The following is a 24,538-nucleotide window of genomic DNA, read 5'->3' as shown; positions in this document are numbered from 1 at the left end:
TTTAATCCGGACAAATGTGAGGTAATGCATTTTGGAAGGTCTAATGCAGGTAGGGAATATACAGTGAATGGTAAAACCCTCAAGAGTATTGAAAGTCAGAGAGATCTAGGTGTACAGGTCCACGGGTCACTGAAAGGGGCAACACAGGTGGAGAAGGTAGTCAAGAAGGCATACGGCATGCTTGCCTTCATTGGCCGGGGCATTGAGTATAAGATTTGGCAAGTCATGTTGCAGCTGTATAGAACCTTAGTTAGGCCACACTTGGAGTATAGTGTTCAATTCTGGTCGCCACACTACCAGAAGGATGTGGAGGCTTTAGAGAGTGTGCAGAAGAGATTTACCAGAATGTTGCCTGGTATGGAGGGCATTAGCTATGAGGAGCGGTTGAATAAACTCGGTTTGTTCTCACTGGAACGACGGAGGTTGAGGGGCGATCTGATAGAGGTCTACAAGATTATGAGGGGCATAGACAGAGTGGATAGTCAGAGACTTTTTCCTAGGGTAGAGAGGTCAATTACTAGGGTGCATAGGTTTAAGGTGCGAGGGGCAAGGTTTAGAGTCGATGTACGAGGCAAGTATTCTACAGAGGGTAGTGGGTGCCTGGAACCCACGGCCGGAGGAGATGGTGGAAGCAGGGACGATAGTGACGTTTAAGGGGCATCATGACAAATACATGAATAGGATGGGAATAGAGGGATACGGACCCAGGAAGTGTCGAAGATTATAGTTTAGTCGGGCAGCATGGTCGGCACGGGCTTGGAGGGCCGAAGGGCCTGTTCCAGTGCTGTACTTTTCTTTGTTCTTTATTCCCCGGTCTACTACCTTGGTCACCTCTTCAAAAGATTCGAGAACATTAGTCAGGCATGACCTTCCCTTCACGAACCCGTGCTGGCTCTCCCAGGTCGACCAAAATCTTTCGAGGTGTTCAATTTCCCCCAGCCCTGATTATAGACTCCAGCAATTTCCCCACTCACGGATGCCTGCCGACCACTCTGTATTCTCCTTTCACCGTCCTTAAAAGGCGGAGCGACGTGAGCAATTTTCCAATCCAGAGGGACGACTCCTGAATCTGGGGAACGCTGGACGATTATAGTTTGGGGCATCTACAATGTGCTGCCCTACATCCTTTAACACCCTCGGAAGGAAACCGTCCGATCCTGGGGATTTGTCACTCTTTTCATTCCAATCATTTCCTGGTTAGCGATTCTATACTTGCGTTATTAAGTCCCTGTCTTCTGTTGACTTATTTTTTTCAGGACTTCCGGCAAGTTATCCTCCATTTCTACTGTAAATACTGAGGCAAAGTAATTGTTCAACCTGTCCGCCATTATTACTGACGATATCGCCCTGTTCAGCTTCTAATTGTGATGTCCTCTGCAAGTTTCTATCACAATCCCTTTGAGTCGCTCTTATAAGTTGCTTTGTGACCCTTTGCTGGTTCTTGGCCGAACCCATTTTTTTTCAATAGAACATACAGTGCAGAAGGAGGCAATTCGGCCCATCGAGTCTGCACCGACCCACTTAAGCCCTCACTTCCACCTGACCCCCGTAACCCCTCCGAACCTTTTTGGACACTATGGGCAGTCTATCATGGCCAATCCACCTAACCTGCACGTCTTTGGACTGTGGGGGGAAACCGGAGCACCCGGAGGGAACCCACGCAGACACTGGGAGAACGTGCAGACTCCGCACAGACAGTGACCCAGCGGGGAATCGACGCTGGCGCTGTGAAGCCACAGTGCGAGCCACTTGTGCTGCCGCGCTGCCCATTCATCTGGATCTGTGCTATAAAGGAATAAAGAGTTATGGTGTTCGGGCCGGAAAGTGGAGCTGAGTCCACGAAAGATCAGCCATGATCTCATTGAATGGCGGAGCAGGCTCGAGGGGCCAGATGGCCTACTCCTGCTCCGAGTTCTTATGTCTTGTATTTCTGCACACCCTTTCTTTTAGTTTGTTATCCCTAACCGCTTTGGTTGTCTGTGGCTGTTTTCTGTATGAAGTGGAGCCTTTTCCTCTCTCTACGCTCGCTCTGTATCTCGTTAAATGTTTCTCTAAATATTCCCCGCCTATCTTCAGCCAGTTGACCCATTATCAGATCTTCCCAGTTTCCCGTGGACAGTCTCTGCCATCAAAGTCAGCCTTACCCAAGTCTAAAATTCTAGTGTCTGAATCCCTCTGTTCAATTTCAAACCCTACACTGAATTCAAGCACGTTGTGATCACTATTTAATCACAGTTAGGCGACTAATTAAACTGGGCTCGTTACTCACTTGCATTTTTGGGGACGATTAAAATCCGGAGGGCAAGTCCATTGGAGCTGATTATTGCAACATTTCAATGTTAAAGCTGGACATAGTCCCGGAAAGAATGTGATAGCGGATGCTTTGTTACGGGATAACTGGCTGAATTGGACCATAAGACATAGGAGCATGATTAGGCCACTCGGCCCATCGAGTCTGCTCCCCCATTCAATCATGGCTGATATTTTCTCATCCCCATTCTCCTGCCTTCTCCCCATAACCCCTGATCCCCCTTATTAATCAAGAACCTATCTATCTCTGTCTTAAAGACACTCAGTGATTTGGACTCCACAGCCTTCTGCGGCAAAGAGTTCCACAGATTCACCACCCTCTGGCTGAAGAAATTCCTCCTCATCTCTGTTTTAAAGGATGGTCCCTTTAGTCTGAGATGGTGTCCTCTGGTTCTAGTTTTTCCTACAAGTGGAAACATCCTCTCTACGTCCGCTCTATCCAGGCCTCGCAGTCTCCTGCACGTTTCAATAAGATCCCCCCTCATCCTTCTAAACTCCAACGAGTACAGAACCAGAGTCCTCAACCGTTCCTCGTACGACAAGCTCTTCATTCCCGGGACCGTTCTTGTGAACCTCCTCTGGACCCTTTCCAAGGCCAGCACATCCTTCCTGAGATACGGGGCCCAAACCTGCTCACAATACTCCAAATGGGGTCTGACCAGAGCCTCAGAAGTACATCCCTGGTCTTGTATTCTCGCCCTCTCGACATGAATGCTAACATTGCATTTGCCTTCCTAACTGCCGGCTGAACCTGCACGTTAACCTGAAGAGAATCGTGAACAATGACTCCCAAGTCCCTTTGTGCTTCTGCTTTCCGAAGCGTTTCCCCATTTAGAAAATAGTCTATGTCTCCATTCCTCCTTCCAAAGTGCATAACCTCACACTTTCCACATTGTATTCCATCTGCCACTTCATTGCCCGCTCTCCTAGCCTGTCCAAATCCTTCTGCAGCCCCCTGCTTCCTCAATGCTACCTGCCCCTCTACAGATCTTTGTATCATCTGCAAACTTAGCAGCGGTGCCTTCAGTTCCTTCCTCCAGCTCGTTAATGTACATTGTGAAAAGTTGTGGTCCCAGCACCGATCCCTGAGGTACACCACTAGTCACTGGCTGCCATCCTGAAAACAATGTAGAGACTGGGACGGGAACTGAAATAATGGGGATGGATATGCGTTTGTCATTTGTGTCTTGCATACCTCAATGAAACGTCTGTGCCCTGAAATTTAATTCTTTTAGCGAGGGGGAGGTATGTAAGCGTCGTTCCTGTGTATTCCCCTTTCTTTTATTTTGCCGATCCTATTTTGATCTGTGGACGATTCATGGACACGTGTCTTTAAGGCAAGCAGTCTCTATCTTTACTTCACGCACAAGATAGCAGCACAGTAGCATTGTGGATAGCACAATTGCTTCACAGCTCCAGGGTCCCAGGTTCGATTCTGGCTTGGGTCACTGTCTGTGCGGAGTCTGCACATCCTCCCCGTGTCTGCGTGGGTTTCCTCCGGGTGCTCCGGTTTCCTCCCACAGTCCAAAGATGTGCAGGTTAGGTGGATTGGCCGTGATAAATTGCCCTTAGTGTCCAAAATTGCCCTTAGTGTTGGGTAGGGTTACTGGGTTATGGGGATAGGGTGGAGGTGTTGACCTTGGGTAGGGTGCTCTTTCCAAGAGCCGGTGCAGACTCGATGGGCCGAATGGCCTCCTTCTGCACTGTAAATTCTATGATCTAAATTCTATGATCTAAGAATCCGAGATTTACTGGAGGTCAGAGTTTCTGCGAATAAGTCCAGCTTTAATATTGAACCGTTGTAACAATAAGCTCCAATGGACTTGCCCGCCGGATTTTAATCGTCTCCAAAAATGCAAGTGAGTAATGAGCCCAGTTTAATTTGGCGCCGAACTGTGATTAAATAGTGATCACAACGTGCTTGAATCCGGTGACGGAACTAGAGTTGGGACTGGGTTTAATTGAATATCTCTCTCTCTCTCCGGAAAGCCTGAGAGTGTCATCTCTCTCTCTCTCTCTCCAGAAAGCCTGTGAGTGCCGCATTTCTAAACTACAGGGAGCCTGAATGAATGAATTAACAGAGAAGATCATTCCAGGTCGCAAAGAGAGACTTTAACTCGCAAGCTTGCTTTGAAGGAAGGTTGCTCTAGAAATCACCATCTGAAACAAATACTTTTTTTTCCCCTTTCGCTTATTATCAATTTTTCACCCCTTTCCACCCCGTGTGTGTGTGTATTGGGGGGGGGGGGGAGTTCAAGTAGTTAACCAGATGTATTTGCTGCATATTTCACTTCTTGTTGTAAATAATCAGAAATTATGTTTACAGTTACAAACCTGGTGATTATTTATTGGGCGGCTAAGGGCAAAAGACTGGATTTTTAATACGAATTATTGGTGAATTCACTTATGTTGCGACTCCGGGGAGGAATTGATTATGTACTAGCCCAGATAGCCTTAACAAACCAAACCCCTGCCCGTTCACTCCCACTGTACACAATCCCAATGGACCCAAACCCCTTCCCGTTCACTCCCACTGTACACAATCCCAATGGACCCAAACCCCTTCCCGTTCACTCCCACTGTACACAATCCCAATGGACGCGAACCCCTTCCCGTTCACTCCCACTGTACACAATCCCAATGGACCCAAACCCCTTCCCGTTCACTCCCACTCTACACAATCCCAATGGACCCAAACCCCTTCCCGTTCACTCCCACTGTGCATAATCCCAATGGATCCAAACCCCTTCCCGTTCACTCCCACTGTGCACAATCCCAATGGATCCAAACCCCTTCCCGTTCACTCCCACTGTGCACATTCCCAATGGACCCAAACCCCTTCCCGTTCACTCCCACTGTACACAATCCCAATGAACCCAAACCCCTTCCCGTTCACTCCCACTGTACACAATCCCAATGGACGCAAACCCCTTCCCGTTCACTCCCACTGTGCACATTCCCAATGGACCCAAACCCCTTCCCGTTCATTCCCACTGTACACAATCCCAATGAACCCAAACCCCTTCCCATTCACTCCCACTGTACACAATCCCAATGGACCCAAACCCCTTCTCGTTCACACCCACTGTGCATAATCCCAATGGATCCAAACCCCTTCCCGTTCACTCCCACGGTACACAATCCCAATGGACCCAAACCCCTTCCCGTTCACTCCCACGGTACACAATCCCAATGGATCCAAACCCCTTCCCGTTCACTCCCACTGTACACAATCCCAATGGACCCTAAACCCTTCCCGTTCACTCCCACTGTACACAATCCCAATGGACCCAAACCCCTTCCCATTCACACCCACTGTGCACATTCCCAATGGATCCAAACCCCTTCCCGTTCACTCCCACGTTACACAATCCCAATGGACCCAAACCCCTTCCCGTTCACTCCCACTGTGCACATTCCCAATGGATCCAAACCACTTCCCGTTCACTCCCACTGTACACAATCCCAATGGATCCAAACCCCTTCCCGTTCACTCCCACGGTACACAATCCCAATGGACGCAAACCCCTTCCCGTTCACTCCCACTGTGCACATTCCCAATGGATCCAAACCACTTCCCGTTCACTCCCATTGTACACAATCCCAATGGACCCAAACCCCTTCCCGTTCACTCCCACTGTACACAATCCCAATGGACCCAAACCCCTTCCCGTTCACTCCCACTGTACACAATCCCAATGGACCCAAACCCCTTCCCGTTCACTCCCACTGTACACAATCCCAATGGACCCAAACACCTTCCTGTTCACTCCCACTGTACACAGTCCCAATGGACCCAAACCCCTTCCCGTTCACTCCCACTGTACACAATCATAAAGCACTCAAAGACCTTCCCATTCCTTTGCTTAGTTGCTGTCAATAACACTTGAAAGCAAAATCAAGACCATGGCATTGAGACAGGTGAAGATTGCTTTAATGTTAAATATTAGCTATGATCAGGGATGAAGTTCAGGGGATGTTCACCACCCTATTAACCTGCCCTCCTGCCTTCAGAGATCGATAGACAAATACGCAAGGTCCCTTTGTTCATCGGAACTTCCCAATGTCAGGCCATTCATTGAATACTTCTTTGTCACATTACTCCTTCCAAAATTTTCAGGGTTAAATTCCATCTGCCACTTCTCTGCCCATTTGACCATCCCGTCTGTATCTTCCTGTAACTCGAGACACTCAACCTCACTGTTAACCGCCCGGCCAATCTTTGTGTCATCCACAAACTTACTGATCCTATCCCCACATCGTCATAGATTATCATAGAAGTTACAGTGCAGAAGGAGGCCATTCGGCCCATCGAGTCTGCACCGGCTCTTGGAAAGAGCACCCTACCCATGTTCAACACCTCCACCCTATCCCCATAACCCAGTAACCCCACCCAACACTAAGGGCAATTTTGGACACTATGGGCAATTTAACATGGCCAATCCACCTAACCTGCACATCTTTGGACTGTGGGAGGAAACCGGAGCACCCGGAGGAAACCCACGCAGACACGGGGAGGACGCGCAGACTCCGCACAGACAGTGACCCAAGCCGGAATTGAACCTGGGACCCTGGAGCTGTGAAGCAATTGTGCTATCCACAATGCTACCGTGCTGCCCCAAATAGTCATCCATGTTGTTTATAGAAATGACCAACAGTAGGGTGTCCAGCACCGATCCCTGTGGCACGCCCTGGATACTGGCTTCCAGTCACTAACGCAGCCGTCTGTCATCGCCCTCTGTCTCCTACAGCTTGGAATCCACCTTATCAAGTTCCCCTGTATGCCACGTGCATTTGCCTTCTTTATACGTCACCCATGTGGGACCTTGTCAAAGGCTTTGCTGAAATCCATGTATATTACATCAACTGCACTACCCTCATCTACACACTTAGTCACCTGCTCAAATAATTCAGTCCAATTTGTTAGGCATGATCTTCGTCTGACAAAGCCATGCTGACTATTCCTGATCAAATCTTGCCTCTCCAAGTGGAGATAGATTCTATCCAGAATCTTCTCCAGTAGTTTCCCCACCAGTAACGTGAGGCTCACTGGTCTGGAGTTCCCTGGCTTATCCCCACAACCTTTCTTAAATAGTGGGACCACATTAGAACAAAGAAATGTACAGCACAGGAACAGGCCCTTCGGCCCTCCAAGCCCGTGCCGACCATGCTGCCCGACTAAACTACAAACTTCTACACTTCCTGGGTCCGTATCCCTCTATTCCCATCCTATTCATGTATTTGTCAAGATGCCCCTTAAATGTCCCTATCGTCCCTGCTTCCACCACCTCCTCCGGCAGCGAGTTCCAGGCACCCACTACCCTCTGCGTAAAAAACTTGCCTCGTACATCTACTCTAAACCTTGCCCCTCTCACCTTAAACCTCTGCCCCCTAGTAATTGACCCCTCTACCCTGGGGAAAAGCCTCTGACTATCCACTCTGTCTATGCCCCTCATAATTTTGTAGACCTCTATCAGGTCGCCCCTCGACCTCCTTCGTTCCAGTGAGAACAAACCGGGTTTATTCAACCGCTCCTCATAGCTAATGCCCTCCATAACCAGGCAACATTCTGGTAAATCTCTTCTGCACCCTCTCTAAAGCCTCCACATCCTTCTGGTAGTGTGCCGACCAGAATTGAACACTATACTCCAAGTGAGGCCTAAGGCTCTGTACAGAATCATAGAATTTACAGTAGAGAAGGAGGCCATTCGGCCCATCTAGTCTGCATCGGCTCTTCGAAAGAGCACCCCACCCAAGCCCACATCTCCACCCCATAACCCAGTAACCCCACCCAACACTAAGGGCAATTTTGGACACTAAGGGCGGCAAGTGATCATGGCCAATCCACCTAACCTGCACATCTTTGGACTGTGGGAGGAAACCGGAGCGCCCGGAGGAAACCCACGCACACACTGGGAGGACGTGCAGACTCCGCACAGACAGTGACCCAGCGGGGAATCGACCCTGGGACCCTGGAGCTGTAAAGCAACTGTGCTAACCACTATGCTATCGTGCTGCCCTACAGCTGCAACATGACTTGCCAATTCTTATACTCAATGCCCCAGCCAATGAAGGCAAGCATGCCGTATGCCTCCTTGACTACCTAGGTATTCTCCAGTCCTCTGGCACCTCCGCCGGGGCCAGAGAGGAATTAAACATTTGGGTCAGAGCCCCGGGGCAATCTCCTCCCTCAGCTCCCACAGTTTCCTGGGACACAATTCATCCGGGACTGGAGCCTTGTCCACTTTTAAGCCTGTCAACACCTCCAATACCTTGTCACTCCCAGTGACAACTTGGTCAATAACCTCACAATCTCTCTGCCCGAGTTCCCTATCTACCTCCTCATTGTCTTGGGCGAAGACAGATGTCAAATATTTGTTCAACACCTTACCAATGTCCTCTAGCTCCACCCATAGATTTTCCCCTGGGTCCCGACTCTCTTCTTGGTTATCCACTTCCCGTTGATATCTTGGGATTTTTCCCCACTTATACCAGCCAAAGCCTTCTGTACATTACAAACATTGGAAGAGTCTGGTTCCACAGCCCTCCTGAGCAGGACAACCCCAGCGACGCATAACGTCTAATTCAATGACATTCAACAAAAACGCAAAGCAGACATCAAACACAAACGTGATTAAATGGCTCCCGGGCGGCAACCAAACTTGCACGGGAGGTCCGGAGGGTGCCAGAGAACACCACCGGCTGCCTCCCCAGGAACGCCCGGTTGCGCAGCAGGCCACGCGCGGTCGGTTCGGACGCCCCCTCGATCGCCCTGTTGCCTGGGCCGCCACCTGCTCCCAAGTCCCGTGTCCCTCAAAACGAGGGAGGAAAATGAGGGTGCAGAATTAGCCCCGTTAATTAACGGGGAGAAACTGGGGGTGGAGAATGATCCCAGTGATTAAAGGGGAGGGGATTGGGGCAGAGAACGATCCCAGTGATTAAAGGGGAGGGGATTGGAGCAGAGAACGATCCCAGTGATTAAAGGGGAGGGGATTGGGGCAGAGAACGATCCCAGTGATTAAAGGGGAGGGGATTGGGGCAGAGAACGATCCCAGTGATTAAAGGGGAGGGGATTGGAGCAGAGAACGATCCCAGTGATTAAAGGGGAGGGGATTGGGGCAGAGAACGATCCCAGTGATTAAAGGGGAGGGGATTGGGGCACAGGAGGATCCCAGTGATTAAAGGGGAGGGGATTGGGGCAGAGAACGATCCCAGTGATTAAAGGGGAGGGGATTGGAGCAGAGAACGATCCCAGTGATTAAAGGGGAGGGGATTGGGGCACAGGAGGATCCCAGTGATTAAAGGGGAGGGGATTGGGGCAGAGAACGATCCCAGTGATTAAAGGGGAGGGGATTGGGGCAGAGAACGATCCCAGTGATTAAAGGGGAGGGGATTGGAGCAGAGAACGATCCCAGTGATTAAAGGGGAGGGGATTGGGGCAGAGAACGATCCCAGTGATTAAAGGGGAGGGGATTGGGGCAGAGAACGATCCCAGTGAATAAAGGGGAGGGGATTGGGGCAGAGAACGATCCCAGTGATTAAAGGGGAGGGGATTGGGGCACAGGAGGATCCCAGTTATTAAAGGGGGGGGATTGGGGCACAGGAGGATCCCAGTGATTAAAGGGGAGGGGATTGGGGCAGAGAACGATCCCAGTGGTTAAAGGGGCGGGGATTGGGGCACAGGAGGATCCCAGTGATTAAAGGGGAGGGGATTGCGGCACAGGAGGATCCCATGATTAAAGGGGAGGGGATTGGGGCACAGGAGGATCCCAGTGATTAAAGGGGAGGGGATTGGGGCAGAGAACGATCCCAGTGCTTAAAGGGGAGGGAATTGGGGCACAGGAGGATCCCAGTGTGTAAAGGGGAGGGGATTGGGGCACAGGAGGATCCCAGTGATTAAAGGGGAGGGGATTGGGGCAGAGAACGATCCCAGTGTTTAAAGGGGAGGGGATTGGGGCACAGGAGGATCCCAGTGATTAGAGGGTAGGGGATTGGGGCACAGGAGGATCCCAGTGATTAAAGGGGAGGGGATTGGGGTAGAGAACGATCCCAGTAATTAAAGGGGAGGGGATTGGGGCAGAGAACGATCCCAGTGATTAAAGGGGAGGGGATTGGGGCAGAGAACGATCCCAGTGATTAAAGTGGAGGGGATTGGGGCACAGGAGGATCCCAGTGATTAGAGGGTAGGGGATTGGGGCACAGGAGGATCCCAGTGATTAAAGGGGAGGGGATTGGGGTAGAGAACGATCCCAGTAATTAAAGGGGAGGGGATTGGGGCAGAGAACGATCCCAGTGATTAAAGGGGAGGGGATTGGGGCAGAGAACGATCCCAGTGATTAAAGTGGAGGGAATTGGGGCACAGGAGGATCCCAGTGATTAAAGGGGAGGGGATTGGGGCAGAGAACAATCCCAGTGATTAAAGAGGAGGGGATTGGGGCAGAGAACGATCCCAGTGATTAAAGGGGAGGGGATTGGGGCAGAGAACGATCCCAGTGATTAAAGGGGAGGGGATTGGGGCAGAGAACGATCCCAGTGATTAAAGGGGAGGGGATTGGGGCAGAGAACGATCCCAGTGATTAAAGGGGAGGGGATTGGGGCAGAGAAGGATCCCAGTGATTAAAGGGGAGGGGATTGGGGCACAGGAGGATCCCAGTGTTTAAAGGGGAGGGGATTGGGGCACAGGAGGATCCCAGTGATTAAAGGGGAGGGGATTGGCGCAGAGAACGATCCCAGTGAATAAAGGGGAGGGGATTGGGGCAGAGAACGATCCCAGTGATTAAAGGGGAGGGGATTGGGGCAGAGAACGATCCCAATGATTAAAGGGGAGGGGATTGGGGGAGAGAACGATCCCAGTGATTAAAGGGGAGGGGATTGGGGCAGAGAACGATCCCAGTGATTAAAGTGGAGGGAATTGGGGCACAGGAGGATCCCAGTGATTAAAGGGGAGGGGATTGGGGCAGAGAACAATCCCAGTGATTAAAGGGGAGGGGATTGGGGCAGAGAACGATCCCAGTGATTAAAGGGGAGGGGATTGGCGCAGAGAACGATCCCAGTGATTAAAGGGGAGGGGATTGGGGCAGAGAACGATCCCAGTGATTAAAGGGGAGGGGATTGGGGAAGAGAACGATCCCAGTGATTAAAGGGGAGGGGATTGGGGCACAGGAGGATCCCAGTGTTTAAAGGGGAGGGGATTGGGGCACAGGAGGATCCCAGTGATTAAAGGGGAGGGGATTGGCGCAGAGAACGATCCCAGTGAATAAAGGGGAGGTGATTGGGGCAGAGAACGATCCCAGTGATTAAAGGGGAGGGGATTGGGGCAGAGAACGATCCCAATGATTAAAGGGGAGGGGATTGGCGCAGAGAACGATCCCAGTGAATAAAGGGGAGGGGATTGGGGCACAGGGGGATCCCAGTGATTAAAGGGGAGGGGATTGGGGCACAGGAGGATCCCAGTGTTTAAAGGGGAGGGGATTGGGGCACAGGGGGATCCCAGTGATTAAAGGGGAGGGGATTGGGGCACAGGAGGATCCCAGTGTTTAAAGGGGAGGGGATTGGCGCAGAGAACAATCCCAGTGATTAAAGGGGAGGGGATTGGGGCACAGGAGGATCCCAGTGTTTAAAGGGGAGGGGATTGGGGCACAGGAGGATCCCAGTGATTAAAGGGGAGGGGATTGGCGCAGAGAACGATCCCAGTGATTAAAGGGGAGGGGATTGGGGCACAGGAGGATCCCAGTGTTTAAAGGGGAGGGGATTGGGGCACAGGAGGATCCCAGTGTTTAAAGGGGAGGGGATTGGGGCACAGGGGGGTCCCAGTGATTAAAGGGGAGGGGATTGGGGCACAGGGGGATCCCAGTGATTAAAGGGGAGGGGATTGGGGCACAGGAGGATCCCAGTGTTTAAAGGGGAGGGGATAGGGGCACAGGGGGATCCCAGTGTTTAAGGGGGAGGGGATTGGGGCACAGGAGGATCCCAGTGATTAAAGGGGAGGGGATTGGGGCACAGGAGGATCCCAGTGATTAAAGGGGAGGGGATTGGAGCAGAGAACGATCCCAGTGATTAAAGGGGAGGGGATTGGGGCACAGGGGGATCCCAGTGTTTAAAGGGGAGGGGATTGGAGCAGAGAACGATCCCAGTGATTACAGGGGAGGGGATTGGGGCACAGGAGGATCCCAGTGATTAAAGGGGAGGGGATTGGGGCACAGGAGGATCCCAGTGTTTAAAGGGGAGGGGATTGGGGCACAGGAGGATCCCAGTGTTTAAAGGGGAGGGGATTGGGGCACAGGGGGATCCCAGTGTTTAAAGGGGAGGGGATTGGGGCAGAGAACGATCCCTGTGATTAAAGGGGAGGGGATTGGGGCACAGGAGGATCCCAGTGTTTAAAGGGGAGGGGATTGGGGCACAGGAGGATCCCAGTGATTAAAGGGGAGGGGACTGGCGCAGAGAACGATCCCAGTGATTAAAGGGGAGGGGATTGGGGCACAGGAGGATCCCAGTGTTTAAAGGGGAGGGGATTGGGGCACAGGAGGATCCCAGTGTTTAAAGGGGAGGGGATTGGGGCACAGGGGGATCCCAGTGATTAAAGGGGAGGGGATTGGGGCACAGGAGGATCCCAGTGTTTAAAGGGGAGGGGATTGGGGCGGAGAACGATCCCAGTGTTTAAAGGGGAGGGGATTGGGGCACAGGAGGATCCCAGTGATTAAAGGGGAGGGGACTGGCGCAGAGAACGATCCCAGTGATTAAAGGGGAGGGGATTGGGGCACAGGAGGATCCCAGTGATTAAAGGGGAGGGGATTGGGGCACAGGGGGATCCCAGTGATTAAAGGGGAGGGGATTGGGGCACAGGAGGATCCCAGTGTTTAAAGGGGAGGGGATTGGGGCAGAGAACGATCCCAGTGATTAAAGGGGAGGGGATTGGGGCACAGGAGGATCCCAGTGTTTAAAGGGGAGGGGATTGGGGCACAGGAGGATCCCAGTGATTAAAGGGGAGGGGACTGGCGCAGAGAACGATCCCAGTGATTAAAGGGGAGGGGATTGGGGCACAGGAGGATCCCAGTGTTTAAAGGGGAGGGGATTGGGGCACAGGAGGATCCCAGTGTTTAAAGGGGAGGGGATTGGGGCACAGGGGGATCCCAGTGTTTAAAGGGGAGGGGATTGGGGCAGAGAACGATCCCAGTGATTAAAGGGGAGGGGATTGGGGCACAGGAGGATCCCAGTGATTAAAGGGGAGGGGATTGGGGCACAGGGGGATCCCAGTGTTTAAAGGGGAGGGGATTGGGGCACAGGAGGATCCCAGTGATTAAAGGGGAGGGGATTGGGGCACAGGAGGATCCCAGTGATTAAAGGGGAGGGGATTGGGGCACAGGAGGATCCCAGTGATTAAAGGGGAGGGGATTGGGGCACAGGAGGATCCCAGTGATTAAAGGGGAGGGGATTGGGGCACAGGGGGATCCCAGTGTTTAAAGGGGAGGGGATTGGGGCACAGGAGGATCCCAGTGATTAAAGGGGAGGGGATTGGGGCACAGGAGGCTCCCAGTGATTAAAGGGGAGGGGATTGGGGCACAGGAGGATCCCAGTGATTAAAGGGGAGGGGATTGGGGCACAGGAGGATCCCAGTGATTAAAGGGGAGGGGATTGGGGCACAGGAGGATCCCAGTGATTAAAGGGGAGGGGATTGGGGCACAGGAGGATCCCAGTGTTTAAAGGGGAGGGGATTGGGGCACAGGGGGATCCCAGTGTTTAAAGGGGAGGGGAATGGGGCAGAGAACGATCCCAGTGATTAAAGGGGAGGGGATTGGGGCACAGGAGGATCCCAGTGTTTAAAGGGGAGGGGATTGGGGCACAGGAGGATCCCAGTGTTTAAAGGGGAGGGGATTGGGGCACAGGGGGATCCCAGTGTTTAAAGGGGAGGGGAATGGGGCAGAGAACGATCCCAGTGATTTAAGGGGAGGGGATTGGGGCACAGGAGGATCCCAGTGATTAAAGGGGAGGGGATTGGAGCACAGGAGGATCCCAGTGATTAAAGGGGAGGGGATTGGGGCAGAGAACGATCCCAGTGATTAAAGGGGAGGGGATTGGAGCACAGGAGGATCCCAGTGATTAAAGGGGAGGGGATTGGAGCACAGGAGGATCCCAGTGATTAAAGGGGAGGGGATTGGGGCAGAGAACGATCCCAGTGATTAAAGGGGAGGGGATTGGGGCACAGGAGGATCCCAGTGATTAAAGGGGAGGGGATTGGGGCAGAGAACGATCCCAGTGATTAAAGGGGAGGGGATTGGGGCAGAGAACGATCCCAGTGATTAAAGGGGAGGGGATTGGGGCACAGGAGGATCCCAGTGATTAAAGGGGAGGGGATTGGAGCAGAGAACGATCCCAGTGATTAAAGGGGAGGGGATTGGGGCACAGGAGGATCCCAGTGATTAAAGGGGAGGGGATTGGAGCAGAGAACGATCCCAGTGATTAAAGGGGAGGGGATTGGGGCAGAGAACGATCCCAGTGATTAAAGGGGAGGGGATTGGGGCAGAGAACGATCCCAGTGATTAAAGGGGAGGGGATTGGGGCACAGGAGGATCCCAGTGATTAAAGGGGAGGGGATTGGGGCAGAGAACGATCCCAGTGATTAAAGGGGAGGGGATTGGGGCAGAGAACGATCCCAGTGATTAAAGGGGAGGGGATTGGCGCAGAGAACGATCCCAGTGATTAAAGGGGAGGGGATTGGGGCACAGGAGGATCCCAGTGATTAAAGGGGAGGGGATTGGGGCGCAGGAGGATCCCAGTGATTAAAGGGGAGGGGATTGGGGTAGAGAACGATCCCAGTGATTAAAGGGGAGGGGATTGGGGCACAGGAGGATCCCAGTGATTAAAGGGGAGGGGATTGGGGCACAGGAGGATCCCAGTGATTAAAGGGGAGGGGATTGGGGCACAGGAGGATCCCAGTGTTTAAAGGGGAGGGGATTGGGGCACAGGAGGATCCCAGTGTTTAAAGGGGAGGGGATTGGGGCACAGGAGGATCCCAGTGATTAAAGGGGAGGGGATTGGCGCAGAGAACGATCCCAGTGATTAAAGGGGAGGGGATTGGGGCACAGGAGGATCCCAGTGATTAAAGGGGAGGGGATTGGGGCACAGGAGGATCCCAGTGATTAAAGGGGAGGGGATTGGGGCACAGGAGGATCCCAGTGTTTAAAGGGGAGGGGATTGGGGCACAGGAGGATCCCAGTGTTTAAAGGGGAGGGGATTGGGGCACAGGAGGATCCCAGTGTTTAAAGGGGAGGGGATTGGGGCACAGGAGGATCCCAGTGTTTAAAGGGGAGGGGATTGGGGCACAGGGGGATCCCAGTGTTTTGTGTCGGCCCAGGGTTAAATGCTGGGCCCCGGGGGGGGTGTAACTCCCTCCCCCCCCTTCCCCCTCCGTCACCCCCCCTCCCTCCATCCGTCACCCCCTCCCTCCTCACTCCCTCACTCACCGCCTCCCGCCTCCAGGAGTCGCCGCCGCGCCGCCGGCGCCATTTTCACATCGACGACGACGGCCGCCCAAGCCCCGCCCCCGGGGCCGCGCCCCATTGGCCGCCGCCAAACCCCGCCCCGGCGTCCCGCCCTATCATTGGCTCTGCGGGCCGCCACTCATAAACGTCACCGCGCTCCCATTGGCCGCAGCGGCCGCCCATCAGCAGGGGGGTGCCGCCGCGCTCCCAATGGACCAGGCGGCTGTCAATCATTGACGTCACCACCGCGCTACCCATTGGCCCGACCCAGCTGCCAATCAGATGGGGGCGGGGCGTATTGCGACGGGGAGAGCTGAGCATTTGGGTAAGAGCGATCATAACAGTCAAATCTCTCGGATCGCTCCCCCCTCCACCCCCTCATCCATTACCCCCTCAACCTCCTGCATTACCGACTCACCCGTTACCCCCTCAACCTCCTCCATTACCCCCTCACCTCTCCCTCCTCCATTACTCCCTCATCCTCCTTCATTGCCCCCTCTCCATTACCCCCCACCCCCTCACCCTCCTCCATTACCCCTCACCTCTCCCTCCTCCATTACTCCCTCATTCTCCTTCATTGCCCCCTCTCCATTATCCCCCACCCCCTCACCCCCTCCGCCATTACCCCCTCAACTCCTCCCCCTCCTTCGTTAGCCCCTCACCTCCTCCATTACCCCCCTCCACCATCCCCTCTTCTGTTACCCCCCTCATCGCCCCCTTCTCCATTACCCCTCCTCTGTTACACCCTCAACCCCTCTCCATTACCCCCTCCTCCATTAACCTGCCACACCCCTCCCCCTCCTCCATTACCCCCTCACCCCCCTACACCACCTTCGTTACCCCCTTCCCCTCCTCCATTGCCCCCTCACTCCCCTCCCCCTCCTCCGGTAACCCCCTTCCCGCCTTCGTTATCCTCTCCCTCTTCTCCGTTAACCCCTCCCCATTACCCCCTCCCACCCCTCTATTACCACCCTCCCCCTCCACAATTACCCCTCTCCCCCTCCTCCATTAACCCCTCCTTCGCCTCCATTACCCCCTCTCCCTCCCCTAATACCCTCTTACCCCCCCCGCTCAGTTACCCCCTCACCTCACTCATGCTCTCATCCGCTAACCCCTCACCACCCTCCTCCTTAACCCCTCACTCCCCCTCCTCCATTACCCCCTCACCCCCTCCTCCATTACCCCCTCCCCTTCATTACCCCCTCACCGGCCCCTCCATTGCCCCTCAAAACCCCTCCATTACCTGCTCAACCCCTCCCACTCCATTACCCCCTCACCCCCTCCTCCTTCATAACCCCTCACCGCTTCCTCCATTACCCCCTCACCCTCGTCCCCCTCCTCTGTTACCCCCTCACCCTCGTCCCCCTCCTCTGTTACCCCCTCAAACCCCTCCCCCTCCTCCATTACCCCCTCACCCCCCTCCTCCATTACCCGTCACCCCCCCCCCTTCTCCATGACTCCCTGACCACCTCACCCTCCTCCATTACCCCTCACCCACTCCCCTTCTCCATTACCCCCTCAACCCCTCCTCCATTAGCCCCTCAACCCTCCGCCATTAGCCCCTCACCCCCTCCCCTCCTCCAATACCCCTCAACCACTCCCCTTCTCCATTACCCCCTCACCCCCTCCTCCATTACCCCCTCACCCCCTCCTCCATTACCCCCTCAACCCCTCCTCCATTACCCCCTCAACCCCTCCTCCATTACCCCCTCAACCCCTCCTCCATTACCCCCTCAACCCCTCACCCCTCCTCCATTAGCCCTCACCCCCCTCCTCCTTCATTACCCCCTCATCCCCTCCCCGTCCTCCATTACCACCTCACTCCCCCTCCTCCATTGCCCCCTCCCCCCAATCCTCCATTAACTCCTCACCCCCCCCTCTGTTGCTCCCTCACTTTCCTCCATTACCACTCACCCTACCTTCCCTTCCTCCATTACCCCCTCAACCCACCCTCCCCCCCACCCCCAGGGAGCATCGATCCACGTGTCCAGAACAATCCGCAAGCCCACACTGCTTTAACACAGCACAGGCCAGCGCAAGCGGAAGAGACGGGCAGGGACCCAGTTGGATTGAGTTTCCCGGGACTCAGTTGGATCGAGTTTCCCGGGACTCAGTTGGATCGAGTTTCCCGGGACTCAGTTGGATGGAGTTTCCCGGGACTCAGTTGGATGGAGTTTCCCAGGACTCAGTTGGATCGAGTTTCCCGGGACTCAGTTGGATCGAGTTTCCCGGGACTCAGTTGGATCGAGTTTCCCGGGACTCAGTTGGATGGAGTTTCCCGGGACTCAGTTGGATGGAGTTTCCCGGGACTCAGTTGGATCGAGTTTCCCGGGACTCAGTTGGATCGAGTTTCCCGGGACTCAGTTGGATGGAGTTTCCCGGGACTCAGTTGGATGGAGTTTCCCAGGACTCAGTTGGATCGAGTTTCCCGGGACTCAGTTGGATCGAGTTTCCCGGGACTCAGTTGGATCGAGTTTCCCGGGACTCAGTTGGATGGAGTTTCCCGGGACTCAGTTGGATGGAGTTTCCCGGGACTCAGTTGGATCGAGTTTCCCGGGACTCAGTTGGATCGAGTTTCCCGGGACTCAGTTGGATCGAGTTTCCCGGGACTCAGTTGGATCGAGTTTCCCGGGACTCAGTTGGATCGAGTTTCCCGGGACTCAGTTGGATCGAGTTTCCCGGGACTCAGTTGGATCGAGTTTCCCGGGACTCAGTTGGATCGAGTTTCCCGGGACTCAGTTGGATCGAGTTTCCCGGGACTCAGTTGGATCGAGTTTCCCGGGGACTCAGTTTGATTGATTTGCCCGGGACCCAGCAGTGGAGCATGGGCCCAGACCCAACCTCTGGGCCGTGCCTGGCTACCAAGTCTCTGCCTGGATTGGCAACAAAACTTCCAAATGGGTACATTCTGATTGTACGAGGACCTGGGCAAATACCCAAAACCTTCCAGGAATATCTGGAGAAGATAAAGTGGACCACAGCTAAAATTTCCAGATTCCCAACCCAAATATTTTGAGATTCCGCCCAGTCCCACATACTCTCTTATTGAAGGTGGATGGCAAGCTGAACCGTCTGGAGAACTTGGGGATTATTCGCCATTCCAACTCGCAAGAGTGGGCACCAGCTGCGGTGCCAGCGCTAAAGTCCGTCCGCCAATGTGGCGCGCCTGCAAAGCCAAGCAACTAGGCCTCCCGCTTGGGCAGGCACCCTATGCCACGTGTGCAAGAACTTGACGCGGACTTGACTGGGGACCATTCATTCCCGATGTTGGACTTGCATCACACGTACCTCCGGCTGAAGTGTCCAGAAGAACCGTCACCGTAGGTTTGTCCGCAGGACCCGTTAATTATTAGGGATTATTCCAAATCCGGCTGCCACACTGGTCCCTCGGCACACAATCCTCAAGAAGCACCACCAGAGATGGAGGTAGAGAGCTCCACAAGTGCCTATCCTCCAGGCTCCTGCCACATTGCGACCCGTGCCATGTGAGAGTACCTTTAAGAGATGGGTGTTTCAGAAATGTACCTTTAAGAAATGTGTGTTGGTTACTGCAGTGATGTCAGAGAGTGGGTGGAGCTGGGCTGTCTGTCAGCTTTTTACTTTCGTTTTAGGCTGTTTGCTGCAGGGTGTGTTTGAGTTTTGTTTTCAGAGCTGGATAGCTGCAGTCACAGGCAGGTGGGGTATTAGAGCCTCTCTCTGTAGCCTAAAAACTGTAAATCGATCCTTTGGTGATTTAAAACTAATAACTGCTCTCAGTAGTGACTTTAACCTGATGTGCTTCTGTTAAAAGGTTTTTCTAAAGTCTTATGGATGTTAAAAGGACAGCTTAAGGATTACTTAGTGTTGTATTCTTTGGGGGTTGTATTTGAATTGATGGTTGCTAAGATGTTCACTGTATGTTTTTAAAAGTTTAACTTGAGTTCATAGAATAAACATTGTTTTGCTTTAAGAAATACTTTTCCATTTCTGCTGTCCCACCCCTGTAGAGTGGGCCGTGTACTCCCGATACCACAATCTAGTAAAGGTCGTGGGTCAGGGGAACTCCATGATACACTTTGGGGTTCTCGAAACCCTGGCCCAGAACACCCGTCAGAACTACTGATCCCCACGTGCAACGCCTCACGCCTCCCCACATGGCATTGGGGTAGTGTCGTTCCATGCGATCCAGGCAATTTAGATCCAGAATTGGCCTTGGGGCGGGAGGAGGAGGGCGGAAGGTTGTTCTTGTGACTGGGGAGACCTGTGTCCAGTGCTGTTTGCAGTGTACATTAATGATCTGGCCGGGAATGTGGGAGGTACAATCAGTTAAGATCACAGATGATCCACAATTTGGTGGTGGTAAGTAGCGGGGAGGAAGGCCTTACGATTACAGGACAATACAACCAGGGATGGTCAGATGGGCGCCACAGTGTCAAATGGAAATGGTAGGAGTTGCGGGAACTCTCACAACTATTAAGAAGTGTTGAGATGAGCATGGGAACCACCAGACCGTACAAGGCCGGGGAGCGAGGGCTCGACACTGGGTTTAGAATTGACGGGTGTTCGATGGACGGCGAATACAATGGACAGAGGGGTTCTTTCAATGCTGCAAAACCCTGATTATAATCCCTCCACAACCTCTTCACCTGCATAATTCTGTAACCTCCTCCAGGCCCTACAACCCTCACTATCTCTGTAACCTCCTCCAGCCCCCTACAACCCTCCCTATCTCTGTAACCTCCTCCAGCCCCTACAACCCTCCCTATCTCTGTAACCTCCTCCAGCCCCCTACAACCCACCCAATCTCTGTAACCTCCTCCAGCCCCCCTACAACCCTATCTCTGTAACCTCCTCCAGACCGGACAATCCGCCCTATCTCTGTAACCTCCTGCAGCCCCTACAACCCTCCCGATCTCTGTAACCTCCTCCAGACCGGACAACCCGCCCTATCTCTGTAACCTCCTCCAGCCCCCTACAACCCTCCCTATCTCTGTAACCTCCTCCAGCCCCTACAACCCTCCCTATCTCTGTAACCTCCTCCAGCCCCCTACAACCCTCCCTATCTCTGTAACCTCCTCCAGCCCCCCTACAACCCTCCCTATCTCTGTAACCTCCTCCAGCCCCCTACAACCCTCCCTATCTCTGTAACCTCCTCCAGCCCCTTCAACCCTCCCTATCTCTGTAACCTCCTCCCTCCCTACAACCCTCCCCATCTCTGTAACCTCCTCCCTCCCTACAACCATGCCTATCTCTGTAACCTCCTCCCTCCCTACAACCCTCCCTATCTCTGTAACCTCCTCCAGCCCCGACAACCCTGCCTATCTCTGTAACCTCCTCCAGCACCCGACAATCATCCGTATCTCTGTAACCTCCTCCTGCCCCTACAACCCTCCCTATCTCTGTAACCTCCTCCAGCCCCGACAACCCTCCCGATCACTGTAACCTCCCCCAGCCCCAACCCTCTCTATCTCTGTAACCTCCTCCAGCCCCCGACAACGCTCCCTATCTCTGTAAACTCCTCCAGCCCCAACAACCCTGCCTATCTCTGTAACCGTGCCCAGCCCCTACAACCCTCCCTATCTCTGTAAGCTCCAGCCCCCGACAACCCTCCCTATCTCTGTAACCTCCTCCAGCCACTACAACCCTTCCTATCACTGTAACCTCTTCCAGCCACGACAACCCTCCCTATATCTGTAACAGTGTCCAGCCCCTACAACCCTCCCTATCTCTGTAACCTCCTCCAGCCCCCGACAACCCTCCCTATCTCTGTAACCTCCTCCAGCCCCTACGCCCATCCCTATCTCAGTAACCTCCTCCAGCCCCTACAACCCTCCCTATCACTGTAATCTCTTCCAGCCCCAACAACCCTCCCTATCTCTGTAACCTCCTCCAGCCCCTACAACTCTCCCTATTTCTGAACCTCCTCCAGCCCCCGACAATCATCCCTATCTCTGTGACCTCCTCCAGTCCATACCACCCTCCCTATCTCTGAAACCGTGTCCAGCCCCCTCCCTATCTCAGTAACCTCCTCCAGCCCCGACGCCCCTCCCTATCTCAGTAACCTCCTCCAGCCCCAACTCCCCTCCCTATCTCTGTAACCTCCTCCAGCCCCCGACAATCATCCCTATCTCTGTAACCTCCTCCTGCCCCTACAACCCTCCCTATCTCTGTAACCTCCTCCAGCCCCGACAACCCTCCCGATCACTGTAACCTCCTCCAGCCCCTTACAACCGTCTCTATCTCTGTAACCTCCTCTAGCCCCCGACAACGCTCCCTATCTCTGTAAACTCCTCCAGCCCCTACAACACTCCCTATCTCTGTAACCTCCTCCAGCCCCTACAACCCTGCCTATCTCTGTAACCGTGCCCAGCCCCCGACAACCCTCCCTATGTCTGTAACCTCCTCCAGCCCCTACAACCCTCCCTATTTCTGTAACCTCCTCCAGCCCCCGACAACCCTCCCTAACTCTGTAACCTCCTCCAGCCTCTACAGCCCTCCCTCTCTCTGTAACCTCCTCCAGCCCCCTACAACCCTCCCTATCTCTGTAACTTCATCCAGCCCCTACAGCCCTCCCTATCTCTGTAACCTCCTCCAGCCCCGACAACCCTCCCCCTCTCTGTAACCTCCTCTAGTCCCCTACACCCCTCCCGATCTCAGTAACCTCCTCCAGCCACTACAACCCTTCCTATCACTGTAACCTCTTCCAGCCACGACAACCCTCCCTATATCTGTAACAGTGTCCAGCCCCTACAACCCTCCCTATCTCTGTAACCTCCTCCAGCCCCCGACAACCCTCCCTATCTCTGTAACCTCCTCCAGCCCCTACGCCCATCCCTATCTCAGTAACCTCCTCCAGCCCCTACAACCCTCCCTATCACTGTAATCTCTTCCAGCCCCTACAACCCTCCCTATCTCTGTAACCTCCTCCATCCCCTACACCCCTCCCTATCACTGTAATCTCTTCCAGCCCCTACAACTCTCCCTATTTCTGAACCTCCTCCAGCCCCCGACAATCATCCCTATCTCTGTGACCTCCTCTAGTCCATACCACCCTCCCTATCTCTGAAACCGTGTCCAGCCCCCTCCCTATCACAGTAACCTCCTCCAGCCCCTACGCCCCTCCCTATCTCAGTAACCTCCTCCAGCCCTTACAGCCCTCCCTATCTCTGTAACCTCCTCCAGCCCCTACAACTCTCCCTATCTCTGTAACCTCCTCCAGCCCCCGACAATCATCCCTATCTCTGTAACCTCCTCCTGCCCCTACAACCCTCCCGATCTCTGTAACCTCCTCCAGCCCCTACAGCCCTCCCTATCTCTGTAAACTCCTCCAGCCCCCGACAACCCTCCCTATCTCTGTAACCTCCTCCAGCCACTACAACTCTCCCTATCACTGTAACCTCTTCCAGCCCCTACAACCTTCCGTATCTCTGTAAGTGTCCAGCCCCTACAACCCTCCCTATCTCTGTAACCTCCTCCAGCCCCCGACAACCCTCCCTATCTCTATAACCTCCTCCAGCCCCAACTCCCCTCCCTATCTCTGTAACCTCCTCTAGCCCCCGACAACGCTCCCTATCTCTGTAAACTCCTCCAGCCCCGACAACGCTCCCTATCTCTGTAAACTCCTCCAGCCCTTACAACACTCCCTATCTCTGTAACCTCCTCCAGCCCCTACAACCCTGCCTATCTCTGTAACCGTGCCCAGCCCTTACAACACTCCCTATCTCTGTAACCTCCTCCAGCCCCAACAACCCTGCCTATCTCTGTAACCGTGCCCAGCCCCCGACAACCCTCCCTATGTCTGTAACCTCCTCCAGCCCCTACAACCCTCCCTATTTCTGTAACCTCCTCCAGCCCCCGACAACCCTCCCTAACTCTGTAACCTCCTCCAGCCTCTACAGCCCTCCCTCTCTCTGTAACCTCCTCCAGCCCCCTACAACCCTCCCTATCTCTGTAACTTCATCCAGCCCCTACAGCCCTCCCTATCTCTGTAACCTCCTCCAGCCCCGACAACCCTCCCCCTCTCTGTAACCTCCTCCAGTCCCCTACACCCCTCCCTATCTCAGTAACCTCCTCCAGCCCCTGCAACCCTCCCGATCTCTGTAACCTCCTCCAGCCCCTACAACCCTCCCTATCTCTGTAACAGTGTCCAGCCCCCGACAACCCTCCCTATCTCTGTAACCTCCTCCAGCCCCTACAACCCTCCCTATCTCTGTAACCTCCTCCAGCCCCTACAACCCTCCCTATTTCTGAACCTCCTCCAGCCCCCGACAACCCTCCCTATCTCTGTAACCTCCTCCAGCCCCGACAACCCTCCCTATATCTGTAACCTCCTCCAGCCCCTACAACCCTCCCGATCTCTGTAACTTCCTCCAGCCCCTACAACCCTCCCTATCTCTGTAACCTCCTCCAGCCCCTGACAACCCTCCCTAACTCTTTAACCTCTTCCAGCATCTACAACCCACCCTCTCTCTGTAACCTCCTCCAGCCCCCTACAACCCTCCCTATCTCTGAAACCTCCTCCCTCCCTACACCCCTCCCTATCTCTGTAACCTCCTCCAGTCTCTACAACCCTCCCTATTTCAGTAACCTCCTCCAGCCCCGACAACCCTCCCCCTCTCTGTATCCTCCTCCATCCCCCGACACCCCTCCCTATCTCAGTAACCTCCTCCAGCCCCTACAACCCTCCCTATCTCAGTAACCTCCTCCAGCCCATACAACCCTCCCGATCTCTGTAACCTCCTCCAGCCCCTACAACCCTCCCTATCTCTGTA

The 24,538-nt window shown here is 54.0% G+C and overlaps 1 protein-coding gene and 1 long non-coding RNA gene across 9 annotated transcripts in view; one reads left to right on the top strand and one right to left on the bottom strand.

Annotated features, from left to right (window-relative positions):
• LOC140418141 (chromodomain-helicase-DNA-binding protein 8-like) overlaps nt 1-15,844 on the bottom strand; it is a 257,962-nt gene extending 242,118 nt beyond the window's left edge. For all 8 annotated transcript variants that reach the window (XM_072501551.1, XM_072501558.1, XM_072501554.1 and 5 more), the window contains exon 1: nt 15,771-15,844. The gene's annotated coding sequence lies outside the window, so the exon portion shown is untranslated. The remainder of the gene's footprint in view (nt 1-15,770) is intronic.
• The window catches only part of LOC140418149 (uncharacterized), a 1,069,702-nt gene that overhangs the window by 1,031,005 nt on the left and 14,159 nt on the right, over nt 1-24,538 (top strand). The window lies entirely within an intron of this gene.

Source organism: Scyliorhinus torazame, chromosome 5 (genome assembly GCF_047496885.1).
Source record: "Scyliorhinus torazame isolate Kashiwa2021f chromosome 5, sScyTor2.1, whole genome shotgun sequence".
In the NCBI taxonomy this organism is placed as follows: Eukaryota; Metazoa; Chordata; class Chondrichthyes; order Carcharhiniformes; family Scyliorhinidae; genus Scyliorhinus; species Scyliorhinus torazame.
The sequence above is the reverse complement of the archived record's forward strand: the minus strand, read 5'-3'. Positions and strand labels throughout refer to the sequence as shown.